We start from the raw sequence: 15,063 nt of genomic DNA on the forward strand, positions 1-15,063 counted from the left end.
TTCATTTGAGTCTTTTTTAGTTGGAATATTCTTAATTCTCCCCAGCTCATTCAGAAAGTCAAAGATATAATTTAGAACAACATGGATGCCAAATGATAACAATGAGAAAATTCAATGTGACCATTCTCACTGTCTGAGCTCTGTGTCCTGGTATCTGCCCTGTCATTTGAAATGGGGAGGGGGGAGGAAGGAGAGAAGAAGGGAAAGGAAAAAGCTTAAGATACATTCATAATGAAAATTCTGAGTAGCATATGAATGAGAAAAACTGCAACTTGAGAACAAAGAAAAGAGACAAAGCAGAATAAGTTTCTGTTTCATCTATAGAAATCATTGGAAGGAAGCATCTTGTAATGGCTAGAGCATCAGCTTTAGAGTCAGGAAGAAGGCTTCGTATCCTGCTTCTGACTTCTATGTGTGACTTTCACCAAGTCATTTGACCTCTCAGTACCCAGCCCCTTAGAGAGAAAACTCTTTAAGACTCAAAATTGAAGCCAAGTTAACTTACTTACCTTAAGGGAAGGAGGTCTTAACCAAATGGATGATCCAGGTTAATAGAGTGAGAAAAACAGAAGCTAAAAGAGAGAGACAGAGACACAGAGATGATGGAAAGATAGATAGACAGACAGATGATAGATAGATGATGGCTAGATGATAGATGAATGGATGGATGGATGGATGGATAATTGGATGGATAGCTGGATGGACAGATAAGATTAAAAATACACACACACACACACACACACACACACACACACATATTACTAGGAATATTTGCTTTGTTCTCATACAGCAGACATAACCAGGTAATTACATGGAAATCACAATTAAATAAATTATGTCTCTATGTTATTATGACCTTGGCCAAAAAAGGACTTTCATGGGAAGTACTTAAAATTGATTGTCATATAACAATAAGAAAATCTTCAGCTTTCCATTTTCTCTCCCACCCCTCTATGCCCTCAAAGCTGGCTAAATTCAAGCTATCCTAAGAACTGGTTCAGCAATCATTCATAACCATATATCACAAGCCTTCTCCAAAAAAAAAAAAAGGTTCCTTTTACTTTCCTTATCAGATCTGAATTATGTCCTTGAGACACCTAGTTGGCTCAGTGCATAAAGCACTGAGCCTAGAGCCAGGAAAATCTGATTTCAGATTCATCCTCAGATACTTACTCGCTATATGATCCTGGGCAAGATATCTAACCTCTGTTTGGTTAATCCACTGGAGAAGGAAGACAGCTAGGTGGTACAGTAGACAAGAATGCAGACTTGGAGTCAGAAAGACTTCAAATCTGGCTTCAGGTACTTACTAGCTATGTAATTCTGGGCAAGTCACTTCACCCTGTTTGCCTCAGTTCCTCATCTCTCAAAATCAACTGGAGAAGAAAATGACAAATGGAAAACCACTCCATTATCTTTGCCAAGAAAACCCCAAGGACAGTATAGTCTATGGGGTCACAAGGAGTTAAACATGGCCGAATGACAACAATAAATTATGACCTTGGAAGAAATACAAATCATTTTGAACAACATTTGAAGAAAACTATCAGGTATCCCATTTGTTTGTTCTTTTCTAACCTAAACATCCTCAGTCCTTTTTATTCTTTCTCACATGAAATGCTTTCCAAAACATCCTCCATCTTGATTACTCTCTTCGGTACATTTTCCATTTGTCAATGTTAAATGTGATGACACAGAATTGAATGCAGGATCCCATAGGGCTTCTGACCTAGCTGAGAATATAATAAGATTTTTATTTGTGCAATAGGAAGAGTTAGATTTGGAGTCAATGGACCTAGACTTAAGCTTCAAGTCGGCTACTTACTTCTTATGTAACATTAGCTGATTCGATTCAATAAGTATTTAAGTGCCTAATTTGTGCAAGGTAGTGGGCTAGATGCTGGGGATGTGAAGACAAAAAATAACTATTTCCTTCCTTCAAAAACTTCATTTTGACTATAAAACAATTTGTATATCATCCCTAGACCTCCTATAAAAATTGAGTGAGTTGGAAGAGATGATTTTAAAATAATTCTTTAAGTTAATGCAGCCTTGAATTGCATTAGTTTGTTGTTGTTACTGCTGCTTTTTGTAATTGCATTACATTAAATGGATCATTTAGAACTTGCAGTCAACTGAAACCCCCAGGTCTTTTTCACATAAATTATAGCAAAATCAGGTTTCCTCTGATACTTTTTCTATCTTCCATTTTTCAAATGATTCTAGGATCACATCTGCAAGTTCCTTCAGCAGAAACTTGAACCGTATGCCAGAAAATACATTCATTTAAAGGATTATGTCTCATCTCACCCATTTTTAAGTTGCAATCCTTTTGCATGAATATAAATTCATTTCCCTCTGAAGAAACTTACCATGCTTTAAACACAGTAAGTGCTTAATATATGTTTGTTGAATTGTTTTTGAATGTGATCTTCCCTTTCAGAAAAGCAAAAAAGAAAAAATTGAACAACATGTGTGTTTTCCCTATCATTTATTAACATCTTGCTACCTCTCCCAAGCACAATCCCATTCCCAATTTGATCTTATTTGTTTAAAGCACAATTAAATTAATCAAACAAAATACTTTTCAGGGTTTTTGAAGAATTTTAGCTTTTTTAGCCTCAGGCCTTCCTTACAGCTGTTTAGATATTAAGAGCAATTGAGAACAGAAAGATGCCAGTTTTCTACTGTCTTCCACCTAATGGCGACAACAGTAATAATGATGGTGCCATCTTGTGGCGTTGCTTACATGCTACCTTTATAAAACAAAAATGTGCGTATTTCTCAGACTTAACATCCTTCTTTTGGACTCACTGGTAACTTTCAGCCTAAATGGTTTACATTCCTACCCACTGAGCACAAAACACTATTTCTCCTTACACGTGTCTGAAGCCTGAGTTACAAAATGACAGCTGTCTCAGAGGAGGAATATTTTGATGTTGTTTAATCCAGGTGCTGTTTCAAATGGCCCCAGTTCTCAAGGGGATTGTTACATGTCTATTATGAACATGATGCTGCTGAGTACTAATTTTTTGCATTTAAATTTAAATGCAAATTAATAAATAAATTTAAAATTAGGTAGCCAAAAAAAAAAAAAAAAGGAAAAACATGTGTGGTTCAAGGAACTCTTTGGGAGTTTCCCATCTAAGACTGTGCCATGAACTTCATCACCCATAGGCATTTATCAAAAAGGATCTATCCAGGTTTGGTCATACTAAACTCCTCTGAGACCTCTCCCTCACAGATGTGAATGAACTAAGAATCTGGCAAGCTACTGCGTGTGCTGAAAATAGGAAAGTTAATAAATTTTCCAATAAAGTCAATGACAACGTAGGAGAAGGAGAATGGACAGAGAGGGAGCCACACATTTTTTATGTCATCAATCCACATAATAGTTTTTCCATCTGTAACGTAGTAACAGAACAGCTCATGATTGACCTCTAAAATTGCTTTTTCCTCATGAGAATTTAGATGGATATGAAACAAAGTTAACCAGGACATATTTCAAAGAAAAGTACCATATGATTGTTCTGATCTTGAAGGTATAAAGAGGTCAAAGATGGAACTGGGAAATACCATTCCTTCTTTGGAGAAAGTTAGACAAAATTCAAAGTTTTTAATTTGGCAGTGAAAGGATTCATGGACTTACCCTGAATAGGGATTTTAACTACTTTCACAGACCTAGAAATGTCTTATTTTTTTTTTAAGATTTCTTTCCTGATACCATCCTGTGCCCTTCCTACACACACACACACACACACACACACACACACACACTCTCATGCATTCATAAGGTATTCACCAAGCTGGACCTCTAGAAGTGGAAAGGAATATACAACTTCATCTGGATACCAAAACAGAGTGGATGGAAAAATGGCTTTTTTTTAGGCCCACTTTTTTTAAAAAGTAGAAAACAAAGGCTCTGCCATAGTTTTGAATGCGTTGAAAGACTTCACCATCTAGGACCACATTGATTATTGACTCCTGATGATGATAGCTTTCAGGACACCATAGTCATGGCAAATCTCTATGACTCTGAGTTACAGAGTTACAATCTGCTTTTTTAGAAGGAATATTATCATCTTGAGTTCCATAAGCCAATGACTATTGTCAAATAGAAATGGATATTTGCTTCCCCAGTATTTTTTAACTTCAAAAGAAAACATTCTTCATTTATTCCATATTAGAATTCAATCACAGGAGAAGATTAGCACGCTCTCTCTCTCTCTCTTCCTCTCTCTCTCTCTCTCTCTCTCTTTCTCTTTCTTTCTTTTTTTAGTCCAAAGCATCAAGGCCCAGGGTGAGGAAGAAATGAATGGGTTAGATCAGGGATTCTTATCCTGAGATCTATAAGTTTTTAAAAAACATTTTGATAATTGTATTTCTATACAATTGATTTCCTTTATTATTCCATATACTTTATTTTATGGACTTAAAGACATTAGTCTGCCAAAGGGGTCCATGAAACAAATGAAGGTTAAGAATCCCTGGGCTAAATGAAACCTTTACTTGGTTTTTATCCATACTTATATTATGGTTTTGTGGTAAGTAGCAGAATAGACAATGCAGTGGGCCAAACTCAGGACAGTCCCCCTCTCCCCAAGGTAAACTAGCTTCACCCAGTCATGCAACTGCCTTTTGTTGTTTGACTTTGCAAAATGTTACATGACTTAGCCCTATTCTGTCCACGATCAAAGATGGAATTAGATGTGTGTGCACATTACCATGTAAGTGAAAAGAAATCTCTTGCTAGATCTGCCTGGGGCTGGTTAATTTACTTCATATTATCAAAAGATATGCAAAATGCAAAGCAATTATCAAAACATAAACCTGGTAAGGTTACAAATAGTCACATCCATTATCATGATTCAATTAAAATTATTTATATACTGAATTTCTTTTAGACTACTGTCAAGTAGGAATAGATATTTGCTTCTCCAGTATTTTTTCACCTCAAAAGATGCCTTATTAGAAACTAATCACAATTTCAATTTCAAAAGGATTTCAAGATTTCAAAATTTCATAGTCTCAAGGTTTATGTTGGTGAAACTTTCTGCTACCCTGTGTTATCAGAAACATTCCCCTTACAAAATCTTACAAGATAAGATACACTGGGGGCAAGAGTAGAATGCCCTAAGATTCAGTATTCTAAAACTGGCATAGGTCAGCAGCCCATTTATGCCTGAGAGTAATTAGATTCGATTTGTTTTCAACCTGAGGTCTTGTAACTTTATCCTTGAGATTATGTCTATGTTGTACTAAAATAGCCCATAAGCTATTGTGACAGTTGACCTGCTGTAATCTGGTTCTATTTATCACCAAAGAGAGAGAGAGAGAGAGAGAGAGAGAGAGAGAGAGAGAGAGAGAGAATAACACAACTCCTTTTAAATTGCTTTCAAAAGTCGCTTCTTTGAATGAATTTTGAAAAAGCATTTTTTAATACTTGCTGTGTGCAAAGCACTCTGTTAGGTGCTGGAAATACAAGAAAAAAGTTACTATCTTCTCAATCTCATCTTTCAATGGGGAAGACAACATGGAAGGTTTCAGCTGTAATTTAGATGTAAAAGTCCCATGATCCTTAGATAGTAGAGATAAAACAGATATCTCTTTTTTAATATCCAGAAAGTTTACCGAGAGGTAAAAATTTTTAATAATGGCCACGTAATGGACAGCATATCAGTTCCCCATGTACTTTAACTTTTAGATTTCCATCAACTTTAAAATTCTTTGGATGTATTCAGCACAACCAGATGAAAGCAGATGAAAGACTTATTCATGGGAAGTAATCAGGAAGTTCTAGTCAGAATCCATATTTATTTGGTAGAACCATCCCATAGAAAGAGATTTTTCTGAATGTGGCAGACTTCTTCTCAAAATGTTTTATAGAGTACTTAGTTTCATCTCAAACTTCTTTCCCAACCATCCTAGCGACCTTCAATGCACTATTGTCTCATTAATCTCAATGGGACTGTTTTATCTGGATGATGACCACTGTACTTCATCACTTTCAAGCAAATGATTAAGTGGTGAAGATAGTGTGGAGCTTAGTAATAAATGTGCCAGGAAACAGATTGTTGGACCAATTTGCCAATAAGACTTCCTTGGTTTCTCACCAGCTAAGCCATCTTCTAGATTGAACAGTAGAGATCAATTTTGACAGATTACCTGTGGTTCCGTACTTCCAGACTTTTTCTGAACATTTATCCAGATATTTTTGAAAACATAAGACAAAGATTCATTCTGAACATTTCTCTAATGTGCTCACTCCATGATTTTTTTTTACCAAAATCAAAGAATTTTCTCCAAGACTCAAAATTAACAAGAATATTATTAAGAATGATAATGATGTGACATCATAATTAAGTCCTTCATTCACATAATCCACAAACATTTATTAAGTATCTACAGTGTGTGAAGCAACATGCAAGGTATTAGGAATACCCTTCCACCTCCCGCCAAAAAAAGTCCTGCTCTTGAGGAGCTTATAGTCTACTGGATGGGAGTAAGAAGGAATAACATGTTTACAGATAGCTAAATAGCTGTGATATGGTAGGAAAAGAATTGCTCCAGAGTTAAGGAGCTTGGGTTCAAATCTCACTTCAAATACTACCCATATGGCCTTGGGTAAGTAATTTAATCTTACTGGAATAGTAAAATGAAATAATTAGACTAGATGGTCTTTGAAGTTCCATTAAGCTCTGAATCTATGAATCTAATTTGAGAATGAGGCGTGAAGAACACTAACAGCTGGGATGAGAGGAAGATGCAGAATGATCTTATGAAAGCTGTAACACTTGAACCAAACCTTAAAGAAAGCTAAAGTTTCTAAGAGATGGAGATGAGGAAGACATAAATTCTAGAAGTGGTGGGGACACAGGTGGGAGACAGAATTTCACATACAGGGAGCAGGAAGTAGGCAATTAGACTTGAAGGTAGAGTATATGATAGGAATTAATGGTAATTAATGTGAACTCAGTCTACAAAAATATGTTGGAGACACATGGGAAGGCTTTTAAATGCCCAACAAAGGTATTTATATTTTACAATAAAGGAAAGGGGAGGAAACCAATCAAATGCATGAGAAAGACTTGATCAGCCCTAAGCTCTACAAATATTAATTTGAAAGCTATTGGGAGAATGAACTAGAAATGGCAGAAATGGCAGAAATGAGGTTCTGGGAGACCAGTTCACTCAACCAACAAATATTTATTAAGCATCTACCATATTTAAGGAAACATGATTGCTATAGTATAGATGAGTGGAAAAGGTTGTGGTATGAATATAGAAGAGAAAAAAATCAAAATATTGTGGAGATAGAAATAATATAACTTGGTTAGTGATTGTGGAGCTTGAGGGAAAGTAGAATCAAAGATAATCCTAAGATTTCAAATTTCATGGTGTAAAAGAATGGTGGTATCCTCAATATAAATAAGGAAGTCAGAAAATGGTAAAATCACTGAGACATTGCAGAGTATAAATGGGATAACATAGTATCATATTTTTATCTAGCTGGCAGAGGGGATAAAATGCTGCACTTAGAATCAGAAAGATGTTCAACTCTCCTTCAGATACTCATTAGCTCTTGATTATGAGCTGATTATGATTAAGTTGCCTTAGCCTCAGTTTCCCCATCTATAAAATAGGGAAAATAATACCACCTAACTCACTAGGTCATGGTGAGAAATAACATAGGTAAAATCTTTGTAAACCTTAAAAGTATCATATAAATGTTAGCATCATGTACTCAAGAGACTTTTTCCAAGAGGAACTGGACAAACATTAGAATAGTAGTTCTCAAAAGACAAGCCCATGGACTTTGTCCAGAAATTTGCTTTCTCTTCCTGAGTTGTGAGCTCCCCACAATAGCACCTCTACCAATTTTCCCCCCACTAAAAGACCTGGGTAAGAGAGGGTCAGAGAGTGGGAAAGGGGATTGAGATTTGAGTGAATCGAGGGGTCTAATTGCCTGGGGAAGCCTACTTTCAATGTACCATGATTCTTCACAGAAAGAATATTATGCTGTGAACAAAAAAAGCTTGAGAGCCAATGTATTAGATAGAAGTATACTCCTAGAGTCATCTAGCAGGGATAAAATTTTGGCTACTTTTCCTGAGGACTCACTAGAGCTTTAAAATGAAGGACACAATAAGCCTTCTCTGGCTCTAGCTCTCAATGAAGTGAAATGACCAAATATTTCTAGACTCATTATTCCAATAAAGGAAAGAGCCTGATCAGATGGACATAGTGATGAGCCTAGAGGGAGGAAGATGAGTTTAAATCCAACTGATGACATGTAGGGCTGGAACCAGAAGGAAATCACTGAGCCTCAAACAAATAGTAGGATTTATCTATTAACTTATTGCCCACTGAGATCTTAGGGAAGGCTTATGTCCCTTATGGATAAGCACAGAAAATCCAAAAGTCTTAAAAGATGGCCTGGCAGCATGAGGCAACTGTGGCAGAATGAAAAGAGAGCTGGTCCTGCAGTCAAAGAACACTGGATTCAAATCCTATCTCTGCTAGATACTGGCTATGGGACACTAGGCAAGTGAAATGTCTTCTTGTACTGGAAGGAAGGAAGGAAGGAAGGAAGGAAGGAAGGAAGGAAGGAAGGAAGGAAGGAAGGAAGGAAGGAAGGAAGGAAGGAAAGAAGGAAGGAAGGAAGGAAGGAAGGAAGGAAGGAAGGAAGGAAGGAAGGAAGGAAGGAAGGAAGGAAGGAAGGAAGGAGAGAAAGAAGGAAGGAAGGGAGAGAAAGAAGGGAGGAAGGGAGAGAAAGAAGGAAGGAAGGGAGAGAAGGAAGAAAGGGAGGGAAGGAAGGAAGGAAGAGGAAGGAAGGAAGGGAGGGAAGGAAGGAAGGAAGAGAAGAAAGGAAGGGAGGGAGGGAAGAAAGGAAGAGGAAGGAAGGAAGGAAGGGAGGGAGGGAAGGAAGGAAGGAAGGAGGAAAGAAAGAAGGAAGGAGGAAGGAAGGAAGGAAGGAAGGAAGGAAGGAAGGAAGGAAGGAAGGAAGGAAGGAAAGGAGAAAAAGAAGGAAGGAAGGGAGAGAAGGAAGGGAAAGAAGGGAGAGAAGGAAGGGAAAGAAGGGAGAGAAGGAAGGGAAAGAAGGGAGAGAGAGAAGGAAAGAAAGAAGGAAGGAGGGAAGAAAGAAGGAAGGAAGGAAGGAAGGAAGGAAGGAAGGAAGGAAGGAAGGAAGGAAGAAGGAAGGAAGGAAAGGAGAAAAAGAAGGAAGGAGGAAAGAAAGAAGGAAGGAAAAGAAGGAAGGAAGGGAGAGAAGGAAAGAAGGAAGGAAGGGAGAGAGGGAAGGGAAAGAAGGGAGAGAAGGAAGGAAAGAAGGGAGAGAGAGAAGGAAGGAAAGAAAGAAGGAGGGAAGAAAGAAGGAAGGAAAGAAGAAAGGAAGGAAGGAAGGAAGAAAGGGAGAGAAGGAAAGAAGGGAGAGAAGGAAGGAAAGAAGGGAGAGAGAGAAGGAAAGAAGGAAGGAAGGAAGGAAGGAAGGAAGGAAGGAAGGAAGGAAGGAAGGAAGGAAGGAAGAAGGAAGGAAGGAGGAAGGAAGGAAGGAAGGAAGGAAGGAAGGAAGGAAGGAAGGAAGGAAGGAAGGAAGGAAGGAAGGAAGGAAGGAAGGAAGGCGCCCCCTAGCAACCTTCCCTCAATTCTATGTTATAGCAATATCTGCTCTGCAGTTTTACCCCCAAAATAATTGGTCTCAGTCATTGGAAAGTCTGCTGCCCCTTGGCCTCTTGGCCCATATCTGAAGCGGCCCTTTAGAAGCAGTCTAAGGGATTTTTCAAGGTTAGAACACAGATGAAATACACTGACGTTAAAGGCATTCTCCCCTTTCCATGGGGGAATATGTCCTCAAAGAACCACTAAATCCAACCCCCTTTCACTTCTGTTAATAGGCATTAATCTCCCGTGTAAAGGTTTTCATCATGCTCAGGAAAGCATAGAATTGCCTATTAACAGTTGTACAAATTTTGGGGGAAGGTTTTAACGCAGCAAATAGGGAGTGTATTGTGCAGAAGAGCTTTTGAGTGGAAATTTTCCAGAGGTAGTTAGGTAATGTGCGCTTTCTTTTTCTTACCCCCTCATTACATGTGAAGTATAAAAGACTCCAGCCATGCAAATACTTTTTTAAAGTTAATAAGGCACCTCAAATTTTGTCCGCCTACCATATTTGCACCGGCTCTTCCCCTGCTTGCCCGTGACATAGTAATGATTCATTAGATGGAAATGAGAATCCATGGCCTATATATAGTACCATGTTGAGGATTGTATTCTGAATTAATATTAATATTATTACCAACCTGAAGCCCATTTTTCTCCCCCAGTCTAATTTCTTTCAGGTAGTAGGCCTGGGTAACTATCCTAATTTGCATGACTTCTCTACTATATCATTGTTTCCCCTCGTGGAAATAAAAGTCAAAGGATATTGACCATAAATTCAGGCAATAAAATTAAAAGTAGTAATCTCCATGAGTTCTTTCTTTAAGCAGTGATTATCAATATTGGTTCTCTGAAAGGCAAGCAGATGGGACCCATCTATTTTAGTACTAACCAAAACAGCATGCCCATAACCTGAAATCATAATTATAAGATTAATTCCCAGTTTTATTTATTGCTACCTGGATAAAATAGTACTATGTTCTGACCTTTAAGTATTTATAGTTAAAATAATACAACTTTTGATTTGCCACCTGGATTGAAATCTTAGCTCTACTATTTAGCTTTCTGTGTGATGTTGGGAAAGTCAAATTACTTGCTTGGGTCTCAGTTTCCTCCTTTGCAAAACTTTGTTGTCATCCAGTCATTTTTTAATCATGTCTGACTCTTTTGTGATGCTATTTTGAGGTTTCTTAGCAAAGCTACTGGAGTGGTTTTGCCATTTCCTTCTCCTGATCATTTTCACAGAAGAGGAAACTGAGGTAAACTAGGTGAAGCGATGTGCCCAGGGCAAAGATAATAAGTGTTTGAATTTACATTTGAACTCAATAAAATGAGTTTTCCTGACTCCAGACCTGGTGCTCTATCCACTGTGCCATCCAACTGCCCTTTTATAAAGTCATTAATGTCACTTCTAACTCTAAGCCCTGTAATTTTATAATCTATTTTTTTTAAATCTCTTTGACCAAAACCATCATAGTATAGATGTATACATACATGTATGTGTCATCATCACCACTAGCGTTCCTTTAATATTTTAAGCTGTGTAAAGCATTTCGCCAATATTATTTTATATGATCTTCCCAACAACCTTGGGAGATAGGTGGTATGGGTAAACACATTTTATATTATAAGAAACTGAGGCAGATAGATGCTAAATGACTTGCCTAGGATCACACCAGCTAAGAAGTGTCTGAGTCCAGATTTTAACTCAGGTCTTACTGATTTTAGGTCTAGCATTCTATTGTACCACATATATTTCACTTAAGTCACTTAACCTTGTTTGCCTCAGTCTCCTCATTTGTTAGATGAGCTAGAGAAGAAAATGGCAAATCACTTCAGTGCCAATGCTAAAAAAAAAACCCAAATGGAGTCATGCAGAATCAGACATGACTGAAATAATCCAACAACAGCAGAGAATCTTTTATCCTTAACTCACATTTACAAAGTGAAATGTATGACTCTTGATTATCCAAACAAATATTATCATGGATAATCTTCAAAGCACCATTTTTTGGGAAATATTTGTGTCCTTACAGATAAACAGGAATGAATTGAATATTGTAAAACCATATAATAGAGCAAACAAAAAGGAACTCATAGCCCAGTAAGTCAACTCTCCAGTGTCCGTGTTTTTCCTCCTGGTCCCACTCCGAAGTTACTGCTATTTTAGGTTACAGTGACAAGGAAGAACCTGTGTTCACTCAGTGGGAACCACAGAGGTCCTACTCTTCTACCTTCAGGTTCTCATCACTTAAGATTATAGATTTAAAGTTTGAAATGACCTTTGAAGCCATATAATCCAATGACTCCATTTTATAGGTTAAGAAACTGAGGTAAAAGTAGAACTCAGTACTCTGATGTCACACCCAATATTCTACCTACTATACACTTCTTCCTCAATCTCCTGGATAGACTTTTGCAAAATCCTCCTAATTGCTCTCCCTACACCCAGCTTTCCCCTCCCCAATTCAGTCAAACAGTCACTAAACAATCTATCCTCCACAGAGGTGCGAAAGTGGTATTCCTAAAATATAGAGCTGCTTGTCTCCTTAGCTAAAGGAGCTTCAGTGCCTACCTATTACCCCAAGGTAAAATTCACATTGCTTAGTTTAACTTTGAAAGTTCTTCACCAAATGGTCCCAACCTGCTTCTCCAGGCTTATTTCACATTTTTAACTTTGTCACATTCTACTTGCCAGTCAGATCTGCTTATTCATTGGTCACAATCTATTTCTGCACATAGACTATCCCATATAGCTGGAATTATACCTCAGCCTCCACCAGCCATCCCATAGAATCCTTCAAATCTTTGCTCAGGAACTCCTTCTTATCAGAATTTTTTAAGACCTGTTCTCTATCCAGTGACTAGTACCCATCTTTCTCACCTCCTCAAAAACACAGAAATTACTTCATAAATATTTCAAATTTTTTAGTTTTCAATTTACATTTTCAACTTCCAAAAGAATCCAAGTTCTTCTTGGTGAAAGTCTGCCTGATCTGAGGTCTTGTTGTCCCCGGTACCTAATATAGTTCTGACATACTAACTATTCAAGAAAGGCCTCATTAAGTAAATTAATTGTCCCATTACATAGATTTAATTTATATCAATAAGAATTTGAAAACAAAATTCACCAAAGATAATCCACAATGCAAATACTTGGAATTAGTGGTCTTCTATCAATCAGCATTCATTAAACATTTTTATAATTTTAATTTTTATTCAAAACGTCTAATTTTCTTATTTTTAATGAACATTTACTCTTATTGGTAATTGGGAGCAAAAGGAGGAGAAAAAAAACAATACAGGTGTCTATGAACTGAAAGGTCTATGCTTTCCAATATGGAAACATGTCCCAAGAGTTGAGAAGAGCAATTATCTATTATTTAGAGCCTTAGAGACCCAGGGCCATTGAAAGCAAAGTCACTTGCTTATGGTTACATAGTTTAAATGTAAGAGAGATAAGATTTGAATCCAGCATCTCATTAACTCCAACTTCAGACTTCTATGCACTATGCTCTGCTTATGACCTGTCTTGACACAAAGCAGGATCTTAATCTCTGTTTCTCTCTAGGCAGCAAGGTGGCAGCAGATAACTGGGCAAGGAGTAAGAGCTGGAGTTCGAATTCAGACTCAAACCCTTACTGGTTGTGTGACCCTGAGCAAGTCACAACCTCTATCTGTTTTAGTTTCTTCAGTTGTAAAAATAATGAGGAAAATAATAGCATCTACCTCAAAAAATTGTTGTGAGAATCAAATGAGATATATTAAGTGTAAAGTACTTAGTACAGTAGGTGCTTAATAAATGCTTATTGTCCCCATTTCCAAACCCAGTATTACTAGTTATGGATCAGCCTCTAGGTATGAACTCAATAATGATCTAAGAATTCTTGGGCAAGGCTTTCATAGGTCTTTTTTTTTTTTTTTTCCTGAGGCAATTGAGATTAAGTGATTTACCCAGATTCACAGCCAGGAAGTTTTAAGTGTCTGAGGCCAGATTTTAACTCAGGTCCTCCTGACTTCAGGGCTGGTGCTCTATCCACTGCACCATCTAGCTGCCCCCATTCATCTTATTTCTACATGTTCCTCTGTTAGGTCATTATATGTGTAAATTAATCAGGTTACTCATAAGAAGTATATGATAATGATTCTATTTTAATAGCTTCTAACCCTTTGGAAGCGTAGGGAAAAAAAGTGTTCATTAAAATACAATGAAAATTATTTTAAATTATTCCAGAGCTTGGATGTAAAAAAAAGAGAGGATAGGGTTTTTTTAAAAATACATATAGGTCAATGTTTATATGAGAATAATAAAATTTTATCAGTGTATGAGACTAGATTTGTACTAGATTTACAATCCTGTGAGATTTACTTTGTATTTAAATCCTAGAAGAGGAGCAGTTAAAATAAGAATCAACCTATCCCTTCTAAAATATCTAGGTCCTGCCCTCTTTTGCCCTTCCCTCTACAATTATTTTTAATTAGTTCTTAATTAAGTCCATTCTAGCCCACAGTAATTTCTACCTCCTCTGAATTAAGAGCATTGTCTATGAGAGTCCTTTTGTAATTAATCATGGATTGCTGTGCGGTATCTCATCTTCTTCCCTGTCTTTATTATTTATTTAATTAGGGTAACATTTAACTTAAATGTTTTTGTATATGATCATCTCTCCTAGAGTGAGGAATTCATTTTATTTTCTTTCAGATACTTGACAGTGCCTGATAGAGCGAATCATTATTGTAGTACTCAAAGGCTCAGTGATCTAAATAATAAAGTTGGAAAATTTGAGAGAAAATATAGAGTCATAAAAATTATTTTTAAATGAGTAGAAGCCCATCAATTAGGGAATGGCTAAACAAGTTGTGGTATGTGAAGGTAATGAAATATTACTGTTCTAGAAAAATGATGAACAAGCCGATTATAGAAAGGCCTGGAAAGATTTACATGAACTGATGCGGAAGGTAACAAGCAGAACCAGGTACACAATAACAGCAAGAATATGCGATGATCAACTGTGAAAGGCTTGGTTCTTCTCAGTGCTTCACTATTCCAAAGCAATCTCAGTAGACTTAGTACAGAAAACACTATCTGCATTCAGAAAAAGAACTAAGGAGACTAAATATAAATCAATACATGCTATGTTCATTTCTGTTTTCTGTTTTTTTTTTATCTCTCCCATGGTTTTTCCCTTTTGCTCTGATTTTTTTCTCCCAACATGATTCATAAAGCAATGTATATTAAAAAAAAATTTACTATAAAAATAAATTTTAAAACAATATTTCTATCATTTTCACAATAAATAAGATTCATTGATCAACAACCTTGCTTACTTTAAGAATCTGGGAATTTATCATTCACCCTAAACCAACCAAAAAACCAAACACCTCAAGGATTTTGTGCTCTCTTCT

The sequence above is a fragment of the Antechinus flavipes genome, chromosome 5, assembly GCF_016432865.1.
Source record: "Antechinus flavipes isolate AdamAnt ecotype Samford, QLD, Australia chromosome 5, AdamAnt_v2, whole genome shotgun sequence".
In the NCBI taxonomy this organism is placed as follows: domain Eukaryota; kingdom Metazoa; phylum Chordata; class Mammalia; order Dasyuromorphia; family Dasyuridae; genus Antechinus; species Antechinus flavipes.